Source organism: Lathyrus oleraceus, chromosome 6 (genome assembly GCF_024323335.1).
Source record: "Lathyrus oleraceus cultivar Zhongwan6 chromosome 6, CAAS_Psat_ZW6_1.0, whole genome shotgun sequence".
Lineage (NCBI taxonomy): Eukaryota > Viridiplantae > Streptophyta > Magnoliopsida > Fabales > Fabaceae > Lathyrus > Lathyrus oleraceus.
The window spans coordinates 503,093,043-503,105,323 of record NC_066584.1 but is presented as its reverse complement, the minus strand read 5'-3'; the positions used below and the strand labels follow the sequence as shown (position 1 = coordinate 503,105,323).

Below are 12,281 nucleotides of genomic sequence, written 5' to 3'. Positions count from 1 at the left end.
CGTATGACCAGAAACCAGATTTCCAGATCTGCTATGGTCTTCTCTGCTACGAGATCTATCCAGTTCAACCTTCCACAGTCCAATTTTTCACAATAATCGTTCATATCATCTAACACGAATCATAACCTATTCGATCTCACAATTTCTAACACTATTGCATCTAATTCCTACGAATTTCCTTCAATTTTAATCCAGATTCGTTCATCCCAAAAGTTCACAATTTTCAGCATAATTATTCCAATCAGAGGTAAATCAATGGTTTATCACTACCCATGACATATTATCCCATAATACCCATTAAACGATGATAAACCCCCCTTACCTGAGTTAATCCGGCAAATCTCTGGGCTTCAAGCTTTTCCTCTCTTCAACCCTTGTTCTCTTGCTCTTTGCCCTTTCCACTTTTCTGTCTCTTTTTCCTTTTTACGTGAAATAACCCTTTCTTTTCCAAATGGGACTTTTTCTTATTTCCAACTTATATATATATTTTCCAATAATTATTATTCCAATAATAATAATAATAATAATCCAATAATTACAATTATTTAATTAAATTAATAAATATAATATTAACTTAAATTAAATAATTATCTTATTTTTATCGGGGTGTTACAACTCTCCCCCACTAAAAGAGTTTTCGTCCTCGAAAACATACCTCAAGCGAATAACTCTGGATAAGATTCCTTCATCTGACTTTCAAGTTCCCAAGTTACATTGCCACCTGCTGGTCCTCCCCAAGCTACCTTCTTTTTCCAAAACACAAGCCCTCAAAAGGTCCTCCAGTGACTGAATCGTCCTCTCAGTCTGACCATCAGTCTGCGGATGATATGCAGAACTCAATCTCAGCTTAGTTCCCAAAGCCCTCTGCAAACCTTCCCAGAACTTCGATGTAAATCTAGGATCTCTGTCCGAAACAATACTCGACGGAATACCATGCAAACTCACAATTCTCTCAATATACAACTCGGTTAATCTCTCTAACGGATAATCCATTCTGATCGGAGTGAAATGAGCCGATTTCGTCAATCTGTCAACAATCACCCAAATAGCTTCAAAATTCTTACTTGTCCTCGGTAAACCAGAACAAAATCCATACTGATACTATCCCACTTCCACTCTGGAATAGCCAATGGTTGCATTAGTCCAGACGGCTTCTGATGCTCAATCTTTGACTTCTGACAAGTCAAACAAGAATAAACAAAACTCGCAATTTCCCTTTTCATTCCCGGCCACCAAAATAACTTTTTCAAATCGTGTTACATCTTCGTAGCCCCAGGATGAATACTCAGGCCACTACGGTGTCCTTCCTCAAGAATACTCTTCTTAAGTTCGGTAACATCCGGAATACACACCCGATTACCAAATTTCAAAACACCATTCTCATCAACTCTGAATTCACCACCTCGACCTTGATTCACTAGGGCCAACTTATCAACCAAAAACACATCGGATTTCTGACCCTCTCTAATTTCGTCCAGAATACCACTCGTCAACCTCAACATTCCCAATTTAACACTATTGTGAGTACTCTCACACACCAAACTCAAGTCTCTAAACTGCTCAATTAAATCCAATTCCTTAACCATTAACATAGACATATGTAATGATTTCCGACTCAATGCATCAGCCACCACGTTTGCTTTACCCGGATGGTAATTCAACTAAAGTCATAATCCTTCAGAAACTCTAACCATCTCCTCTGTCTCATATTCAGCTCTTTCTGATCAAACCAATACTTTAAACTTTTATGATCACTGAAAACCTCAAATCTTGACCCGTACAAATAATGCCTCCACAACTTCAGAACAAAAACCACAGCTGCCAACTCTAAATCGTGCGTCGGATAGTTCCTCTCATGAACCCTTAGTTGTCTCGAAGCATAAGCTATAACCTGCTTATTCTGCATCAACACCCCACCCAAACCCAACAATGAAGCATCACAGTAACCTCAAATAGTTCCGACGAACTCGGTAATATCAAAATAGGAGCAGTAGTTAACCTTCTCTTTAACTCTTGGAAACCTTCTTCACATTTTGAGTCCCAAACAAAAGCTTGCCCCTTTCTAGTCAACATCGTCAACGGTAACGCCAACTTAGAAAATCCCTCAATGAACTTCCTATAATAACCTGCAAGTCCAAGAAAACTTCTTATCTCAGAAACTGACTTCGGAGCTTCCCACTTAGATACCGCTTCTATCTTAGAAGGATCAACAGCAACACCACCTCTTGAAATCACATGACCAAGAAAACTAACCTCTTCTAACCAAAATTCACACTTAGACAGTTTAACAAACAACTTCTTTTCTCGTAGAACTCCTAACACCACTCTCAAATGCTCAGCATGCTCTTCTTCAGATTTCGAATACACCAAAATGTCATCAATAAACACCACAACAAACTTATCTAGGTATGGATGGAAAATCCTATTCATATACTCCATAAATACTCCAGGCGCATTAGTCACACCAAAAGGCATTACAGAATACTCATAATGTCCATATCTCGTTCTGAAAGCAGTCTTCTGAATATCCTCAGTTTTCACACGTATCTGATGATACCCAGATCTCAAATCTATTTTGCTGAACACACTCGCACCAACCAACTGATCCATCAAATCATCAATCCTCGGCAAAGGATACCGATTCTTGATCGTCACTTTATTCAGTTGCCTGTAGTCCACACACAACCTCATAGTACCTTCTTTCTTCTTAACCAATAACACTGGTGCACCCCACGGTGACACACTGGGACGAATAAATTTCTTATCCAACAGATCCTCTAACTGACTCTTCAATTCAGTTAACTCAACAGCAGACATACGGTACGGAGCCATCGACACCGGCCTAGTACCAGGTACCAAATCAATCGAGAACTCAACTTCACGCTCTGGCGGTAATTCATTCACTTCTTTCGGAAACACATCAGGAAAATCACACACCACAGCTAGATCGCAAATCACCAGTTTATCTTTAGCCTCCAAAGTCGCTAACAGCATAAACAACTCTGCCCCATCTGCTACTGCCTCATTCACCTGCCTCGTTGATAGAAACAAACTCTTTCCTTCCTCAATCTCAGGAAAAATCACAGTCTTATCAAAACAGTTGATATAAATTCGGTTACACACCAACCAGTTCATACCCAGAATAACATCAATCTGCACAAGTGGAAGACACACTAGGTCTGTAACACCCCTCTAAAAAACCCCCAAATATTTAATTAAAATAACAATATCTCAATCAGAGTAAATATGCAATAAAGGGTGTCACACAATCATTTCACACTACTCATCAAAATATCCTGTCATGCTCATTTATTTAATCAAAATAAAACATTTGCATAATTCGCAGCGGATAAAAACCGACAACATTCAAACCATGTAATACATTACATGTAAAGTTGTCCAACAACCAAATGAAAACATAGTAAAACATCCCATCCCGATGTTACATCTACCAGAGCATGACCCACTAAGGACTACACTAGACTCCAAGGACTAGCTTCTACTCAATCACTGCTCGTTACCTGAAAACATAGTTGTAAGGGTGAGTTCCTCAATCGATATAATAAGCATTATAAAATATCATGTAATGCTAAGTAATATAACACATATCATCACCCTAATCAGATTACACATATTCAGCAACGGCAATATCAACTCATAATCATCACCATCATCATACTCAAACTCAACACAACCATAAAACACACGTATAATATTGGAATACATCCATTCATATTATACGCCATACATACATATATTATGCAATGAGACTCCATGCATGCGGTACCGACTACTCGTGAACATATAGTTCAACCTCACCGACCAAATCCAGGTACGGCTATCAAGCTCACTAGTCCCACTCATTTGAGACCTAGTGACTCACATCACTAATTCCTCACCATGGGAATTAGCTACCACCCCAAGGGCTATGCTATGCACGCTAAATCACCTAGCATGCAAACATCAACAACAATCCACAATAACTCATCACTAATTCCTCACCATGGGAATTAGCTACCACCATAAAGGCCACAACATGCATGCTAATCACCTAGCAATGCTACATCATCAACAACAATTCAAGAATAGATATATGCTCACACTCTAAGCCATAAAACAGTCTATTCACAAATGCACACATAACTGATACATTCACAGCATCATGCATACCATCACACATCATCAGTATTTTATCACATAAGCATATCATATCATGCCAAATAACAACCACAGTATTAGCACACTCTACTAATACCTATACTACTCAAAACAACGGGGAATGATCCCTAATATATCATACATCAGCTAAATTACGTTACTCAGCTTAACGGTTAAAAACTGCACAACAACAGCTCAGGAAAATCACAATCCTGCCCATACGCGTATTGCCTAACCCCATACGCGTATGGCCCATCTCCTGACCAAATCCCCTACGCGTAACACCATCTCATACGCGTATGCTACGCGTACCACTTCCCCATACGCGTACCAACAGAGACCAATCTACGTTCAAAACATCATCTTCCTCATCCATACGCGTATTGCCTAGTGCCATACGCGTACCAGACCATCTCATACGCGTATTGCCTAGTGCCATACGCGTATGACCAGAAACCAGAATTCCAGATCTGCTATGGTCTTCTCTGCTACGAGATCTATCCAATTCAACCTTCCACAGTCCAATTTTCACATTAATCGTTCATATCATCTAACACAACTCATACCCTATTCGATTTCACAAAATCTAACACTATTGCATCTAATTCCTACGAATTCCTCTCAATTATAACCCAATTTCGTTGATCCAAAGGTTCACAATTTCATCATGCATCATTCAATTCAGAGGTAAATCAATGGTTTATCACTACCCAGTACATATCATCCCATAATACCCATTAAACGATGATAAACCCCCCTTACCTGAGTTAATCCGGCGAATCTTTAAGCTTCAAGCTCTTCCTCCCTTCAACCCTTGTTCTCTGGCTCTCTTTGCCCTTTTCCACTTTTCTGTCTCTTTTCCCTTTTCACGTGAAAAATAAACCTTTTTACTAAATGGGAGCTTTTTACTGATTTCTACTTTTATTCCAATAATAATAGTAAAAATAATCCAATAATAATAATCCCAATAATATTCCAATAATTATTATTCCAATAATAATAAAAATTCCAATTATTTAATTAAATTAATAAATATATTATTAACTCAATTTAAATAATTATCTTATTTTATCGGGGTGTTAAATGAAAACATAGTAAAACATCCCATCCCGATGTTACATCTACCAGAGCATGACAGGATATTTTGATGAGTAGTGTGAAATGATTGTGTGACACCCTTTATTGCATATTTACTCTGATTGAGATATTATTATTTTAATTAAATATTTGGGGGTTTTTTAGAGGGGTGTTACAAGGTCCATCCCAAAGTCTCTACCAAAAATACTCAAAGGACAATTTAAACAAACTGAAGTAGTAGTCACTGAACCCTTCGCAGGAGTATCAATCACCATACTTCCAAGCATCTCAGATATCTCTAACTTAAGTTTCACAGCACAATCCAAAGATATAAAGGAATGAGTCGCACCTGTGTCAATAATAGCTACAAGAGGAAAGCCATTAATATAACACGTACCTCGGATCAAACGATCATCTGCAGCAGTCTCAGAACCCGATAAAGCAAAGACCTTGCCTCCCGACTGATTCTCTTTCTTCGGCTTAGGACACTGTGGACTGATATGACCCACCTTTCCACAGTTGAAACAAGTCGCAGTCCTCAACCGGCACTCTGCAGCCAAGTGGCCACCTTTGCCACATCTATAACATTTAGCAGGGACACTGGAGTCTCCCCCACTAGGTCTCCTCATCCCACTCTGTCTCTGGAAACCTTTGCCAGCTGCATACGGTTTCCCACGGTCATTCTGATTCTTGCCTTTCCTATCAACCCTCTGCTGATAGCTTTCCGCTCTGGCCTTGGTATCCTGTTCAAACATTCTGCAACAGTCGACCAAATTAGAAAACACTCTAATCCGCTGATACCCAATAGCCTGCTTGATCTCGGGACGTAACCCGTTCTCAAACCTCACGCATTTTGAAAATTCTCCAGTAGCCTCATCATAGGGAATGTAATACTTCGACAGCTCTGTGAACTTAGCAGCATACTCAGTAACAGACCGATTGCCCTGCTTCAATTCTAAGAACTCTATCTCTCTCCTTCCTCTGACCTCCTCTGGAAGGTACTTCCTCAGAAATCTCTCTCTGAACACCGCCCAAGTGACCTCAGCATTCCCAACAGATTCCAACTCAGTGCGGGTAGCAACCCACCAATCATCTGCTTCTTCTGACAGCATATGCGTACCGAACCTGACCTTCTGGTTATCGGCACACTCAGTTACTCGGAAGATCCTCTCGATCTCCTTCAACCACTTCTGAGCACCATCTGGATCGTATGCCCCCTTGAACATTGGAGGATTGTTCTTCTGGAACTCACTCAGTTGACGAGCAGCTCCCATTCCCACAACATTCGGATTTCCCCCAAGTACTCCAGCGAGCATACCCAGAGCCTCAGCAATCACAGCATCGTCTCTACCTCTTCCAGCCATTTCTATTCTGAAAGCCCAAAAAGCTAAACAATAAGTACTGATAGGGTTACACAACACCTATCCCGTACAGGGGAACAGAATAATTACGACTCGACTCGACCGACTATGCTCTGATACCACTAATGTAACACCCTTCTAAAGTACCCCAAATATTTTTTTTTAAAAAATAACAATATTTCCATCAGAGTATATATGCAATTAAGGGTGTCACACAATATTTCACACCATTCACCAATATATCTGTCATGCTCTTTTATTAATTCAAAACATAAGCATTTGCATAAAACGCAGCGGATAGAAATCTCATCAATCATGTAAAACATGTAACATATTACATGTAAAATTATTTAACAAGTAAAACATCCCGTCCCGATGTTACATCTATCAGAGCACGACCCACTAAGGAGACTACACTAGACTCCAAGCACTAGCTTCTACTCAATCACTGCTCGTTACCTGAAAAATAGTTGTAAGGGTGAGTTCCTCAATCGATATAATAAGCATTATAAATTAACATGTAATGCCAAGTAATTTCACACATTCATCACCCTAATTAGATCATGCATTCAGCAACGACAACATCAACTAAAGTCATACTCAACTCAACCACAAAACACACGTATAATATTGGAATACATCCATTCATATTATACGCCATACAATACAAAATGCAATGAGACTCCATGCATGCGGTACCGACTATTTGTGAACATATAGTTCACCTCACCGTCCAAATCCAGGCACGGCTACCAAGTCCAACTAGTCCCACACATTTGAGACCTAGTGACTCACTCACTAATTCCTCACCACGGGAATTAGCTACCACCCCTCAAGGGCCATGCTATGCACGCTAATCACCTAGCATGCAAACATCAACAACAATCCACAATGATTTACTCACTAATTCCTCACAATGGGAATTAGCTACCACCATAAGGCCACAATATGCATGCTAAATCACCTAGCAATGCAACATCATCAACAATAATTCACAATGGACACATGCTCACACTCTAAGTCATAATCAGTCCATTCTACATAATACATACATTCATAGCATTATGCATACAATCATACATCATCAGCATATTATCACAAAATCATATTATGTCATGCCAATTAAAAATCACAGTATTAGCACACTCTGCTAATACCTACACTGCTCAAAATAGCGGGAAATAATCCCTAATACATCATACATCAGCTACAATACATCACTCAGCTGAAACCACCAAAACTGCAAAACAACAGCTCAGAAAATCACAAATCTGCCCATACGCGTATTGCCTAGTCCCATACGCGTATGGCCCATTTCTCAGCCAAAACCCATACGCGTAACACCATCCCATACGCGTATGCTACGCGTACCACATCCCCACACGCGTACCAACAGAGACCAAAACACGTTCAAAACATCATCTTCCTCATCCATACGCGTATTGCCTAGTGCCATACGCGTACCAGACCATCTCATACGCGTATTGCCTAGTGCCATACGCGTATGACCAGAAACCAGATTTCCAGATCTGCTATGGTCTTCTCTGCTACGAGATCTATCCAGTTCAACCTTCCACAGTCCAATTTTTCACAATAATCGTTCATATCATCTAACACGAATCATAACCTATTCGATCTCACAATTTCTAACACTATTGCATCTAATTCCTACGAATTTCCTTCAATTTTAATCCAGATTCGTTCATCCCAAAAGTTCACAATTTTCAGCATAATTATTCCAATCAGAGGTAAATCAATGGTTTATCACTACCCATGACATATTATCCCATAATATCCATTAAACGATGATAAACCCCCCTTACCTGAGTTAATCCGGCAAATCTCTGGGCTTCAAGCTTTTCCTCTCTTCAACCCTTGTTCTCTTGCTCTTTGCCCTTTCCACTTTTCTGTCTCTTTTTCCTTTTTACGTGAAATAACCCTTTCTTTTCCAAATGGGACTTTTTCTTATTTCCAACTTATATATATATTTTCCAATAATTATTATTCCAATAATAATAATAATAATCCAATAATTACAATTATTTAATTAAATTAATAAATATAATATTAACTTAAATTAAATAATTATCTTATTTTTATCGGGGTGTTACAAGGGTCAAGTACATCAGGTTGGTTTGTTTCCATTATCATTTAAACCTATAATAGAAATTCTAAGGGCAAGGCCATTATCAATGGATCGTCAAGAATTTAGCGGAACAGTCATTCAAACAAAAACATCAATAATGAGAAAAGGTTGATTCTTATATGTGTCATTTGAAGTATATAATATAATGAAGGGTAAAAAACTCTGCTAAATATCTTATATCTTTAAAATGTTGATTTTAACTAAGTGATTAGGCTCAAGTGGTTAATGAAATCCACTTTAAAATGAATTTTCAAAAGAACCTGAGTTTGAATTCTGAGTGGAACCATTCTTGGCCCAACATTACTTACTTGCCAACCATACTCCAAATTATTAAGGCCCCCTTCCCCTAGGAATCAGATGGTTAACACCAAAAAAAAAATTGATTATGAACTTCACAAAAAGAAAAAGGTTATGAAATAGCAATTTATTTTTTTGATAAATGATGAGCACAAAAGTCACTTCATAATATTTCCATCACTTGTGCAAATGCTTTAACGTTCAAATACCTTAAGAAAAGGTCTTTGAAAGTTCAAAGACATAAAAAAATGTGAAAAATACAAATCCCCGTCTAAAAGTATGTGATATGGAATTTAATTATGTCATAGTTAGCATACACACTACCCCGAGAGGAATTTCCTATACGGTATCAAACATAGTGCTTATGTTTTGTCTTGATCTATGACACAAAGACTCTGACATGGACACCACAGATACCTGACACAAAAACATAGAACACTCACATCCCTACATAAATCTTTATTTATTTATCACAATTAAAGAAAATATTAATATTTTTTTATAAGAGATCAAAATTGAGAGTTACAAAATATATATACGTGTATCTAAATTGAGCTATTTACTTATCTATCTACTATAAAAAAAAGATAAATATGTTGCAACTCCTCCTCTATTAATCCAAAGTTCATCTAAGAGGTAGCTGGCTAAGAATTGTTCAATACGGGGTTCCAACTCATGTTCTCTCGAACTATTCATTCATAAGTGAAACTCATTAACCGCTTGATCCCAATCACATGATGGTTATTTGAAAATCAAGTCAAAGAAAGTATATAAATAATATATACCTTTGATCAAAACCATCAAGTTGATTAAGCAGCTCCATTAATGTTCTCTGAATCTCATGATATACACTTGCTCCCTCACTGAAACGACGACCACCAATGGCATCAATCTCATCTATAAAAATGATGCAGGGCTATGAAAACACAAGATACTTATAACTTATATCAATTTGATAAACCTATAGGAAGATAAATAAACACAAGAATATCACCTGGTGCATACCCAATCATCTTTGTTATTAACATCGCATTTTCTCCAATGTACATATCAATTATAACACTTGAAACAACCTATATTTTAGAAAAGGGAAGGTGAATATATTTTAGTCATTTCAAAACACATAGAATTGATAAAGGATCCATAATCCGACTTTTAGGAAGTTAGCATATATATTGCTGGAAATAGCTCTTGACAAGGTAATAGTAATTAAAAACATAAAGATGTAAAAGTTTGTCATCATAGTGCCTTGAGTTAGAGAGTCATCATGGCCTCCATACGCTACAATGTATCGTATACCAACTCTAATATATGCTATGTTCCATAAAAAATTGGCAGTGTGTATTAAGGAGGAAAGGTTTTATCTTTTAGAGGATTGTCTCGTATCATATATCGTAAGTCACCGTTTATTGTTGTATTTTTAAAGTCTGGTGTGTAAATGACCGAGTAAAAGTATCTCTCTTGAGATAAACATAATATTTGTAAAATACATTAGTAGCGCTCATGGTACATTATCCCAACCAAAAATGCAGAACTCTAGAAAAGGTCGGCTCAAGGTGTCCCACGGTGAAGTGGTAAATTATCCCAACCAAAAATACAGAACCCTAGAAAAGGTAGACTCAAGGTGACCCACAGTGAACCTATATGGTGTGAAAAACATTCAAGATTCATTCTTATGTAGTTGTCATTTTAAAAGTTAAATTCAATATTCATTCTTATGTAGTTTACATTTTCAATAAATAAGGTGATAGAATGATGCCTAGATTTGTTGCACTAAGAAAGGAGATTTATTAGTGAAGAGTTTGAATGCATATGGTTTTTTCCTCTTCTCCATAGCTTGAATTTTTTTACTTCTCATGGCTAAATATGTTCCCGGTTCAACTACAATAGGCTGAAATATCTCACTCATGCACAATTTAGTAGATAAATAATATAGGAATCAAGGAATAAGCGCCACAAAGTAGAAGTTAGATTTTACAAAGGTTTTCATACTCTTTCCATCCAAGGTCACTAGTGTGATCAATGGAATTGAGGTCTCTATTGACTGAGGAGAAAAGGTGGGATAGATCTGATAAAAAAGACAAACACACCAAGTTTCCTAAAATAATCAAACTTGATCAAGAAAATGATAAAAACAAGGAATAAAAACTGAGATTGAAACGCAACTACTAATCAGTGGAAAAACCTTTCTAATGAATACAAAGCCACCACACAACACACACAACAAAATTAACATTGAATAGATAAGATCATTAGTTTATAACACAAAAACATGTCCAAATTTCCAATTCACACCATACTCAAACATCATCAATCAAATAAAAGGCACAAACTCACAGAAATGCCCAAAACCAAAACCTGCATACCATCATGTGTAATATGAGGATAATCACATGCACTCAAAGTGATAAACCAACTCCATCCACTATCCAATTTAAGCATAATGGCATAAGTACATTAAGTGATAACAACATTAGAATATCCTAAGTATGTAATCTAATCATCCGTACCAACAACATCAACATTCCCGAAATTCTGAATCACAAGAACAAAACTAACAACATCAACCAAACCTTGCCTCTCTTCTTGCCTAGTATCCATTCCAAGATGAAGCAAGTAATGGTTTCTCGGCCTTTATCACCATGTCCACCAGAGGCACTCTTTTACAAGAATGTATCAAGAACATGAACTTAGACAAAAAAAACAAATGATTATAGAATAATATATTCAAATAAGGCTAATGTTGTAAAAAAATAAAAACACGTTATTAACTGAGTCTCATAATCAGAAAGCAAAAAGAAAAGGAATAAGAGAAAGTTCTGAAAACACAATATTACCTTCAAATTGATAGATTGTAGAACTCCATGTTACATAGCAGCAAAGCACCTGATTTTGGAATTGGAGGTTGCGAAACAGCATAATGGAGCAACATAACACATGATTACGGAACTACGAATTATGGAACTATGGATTACGGATTTGCGACAGAAAGATTGAAATTGAAGGTTCAAATGATGGGTAGTTTTGATTATTAGGTTCCATATTGATACTGATATTGAATAGGTATTGTGTCTCTAACTACAAATCATTGTTAGGGTTTGAACTTGAATGCCTTCAAGGTTAGATAGAAAATAGGTTAAAAACGGAAGGGAAGGAATAAGAGAAAGTTGAAGTTGAAAGGGTTTATGGGAAGCTGAAAATTGAAAAGGAAAAGATCGAGAGAAAGGGTTCAATGTGATAGG

General features: G+C 37.3%; 1 pseudogene; it reads right to left on the bottom strand.

Annotated features, from left to right (window-relative positions):
- Positions 1-10,383: 10,383 nt before the first annotated feature.
- Positions 10,384-11,978, bottom strand: LOC127096448 (beta-glucuronosyltransferase GlcAT14A-like; annotated as a pseudogene).
- Positions 11,979-12,281: the final 303 nt, after the last annotated feature.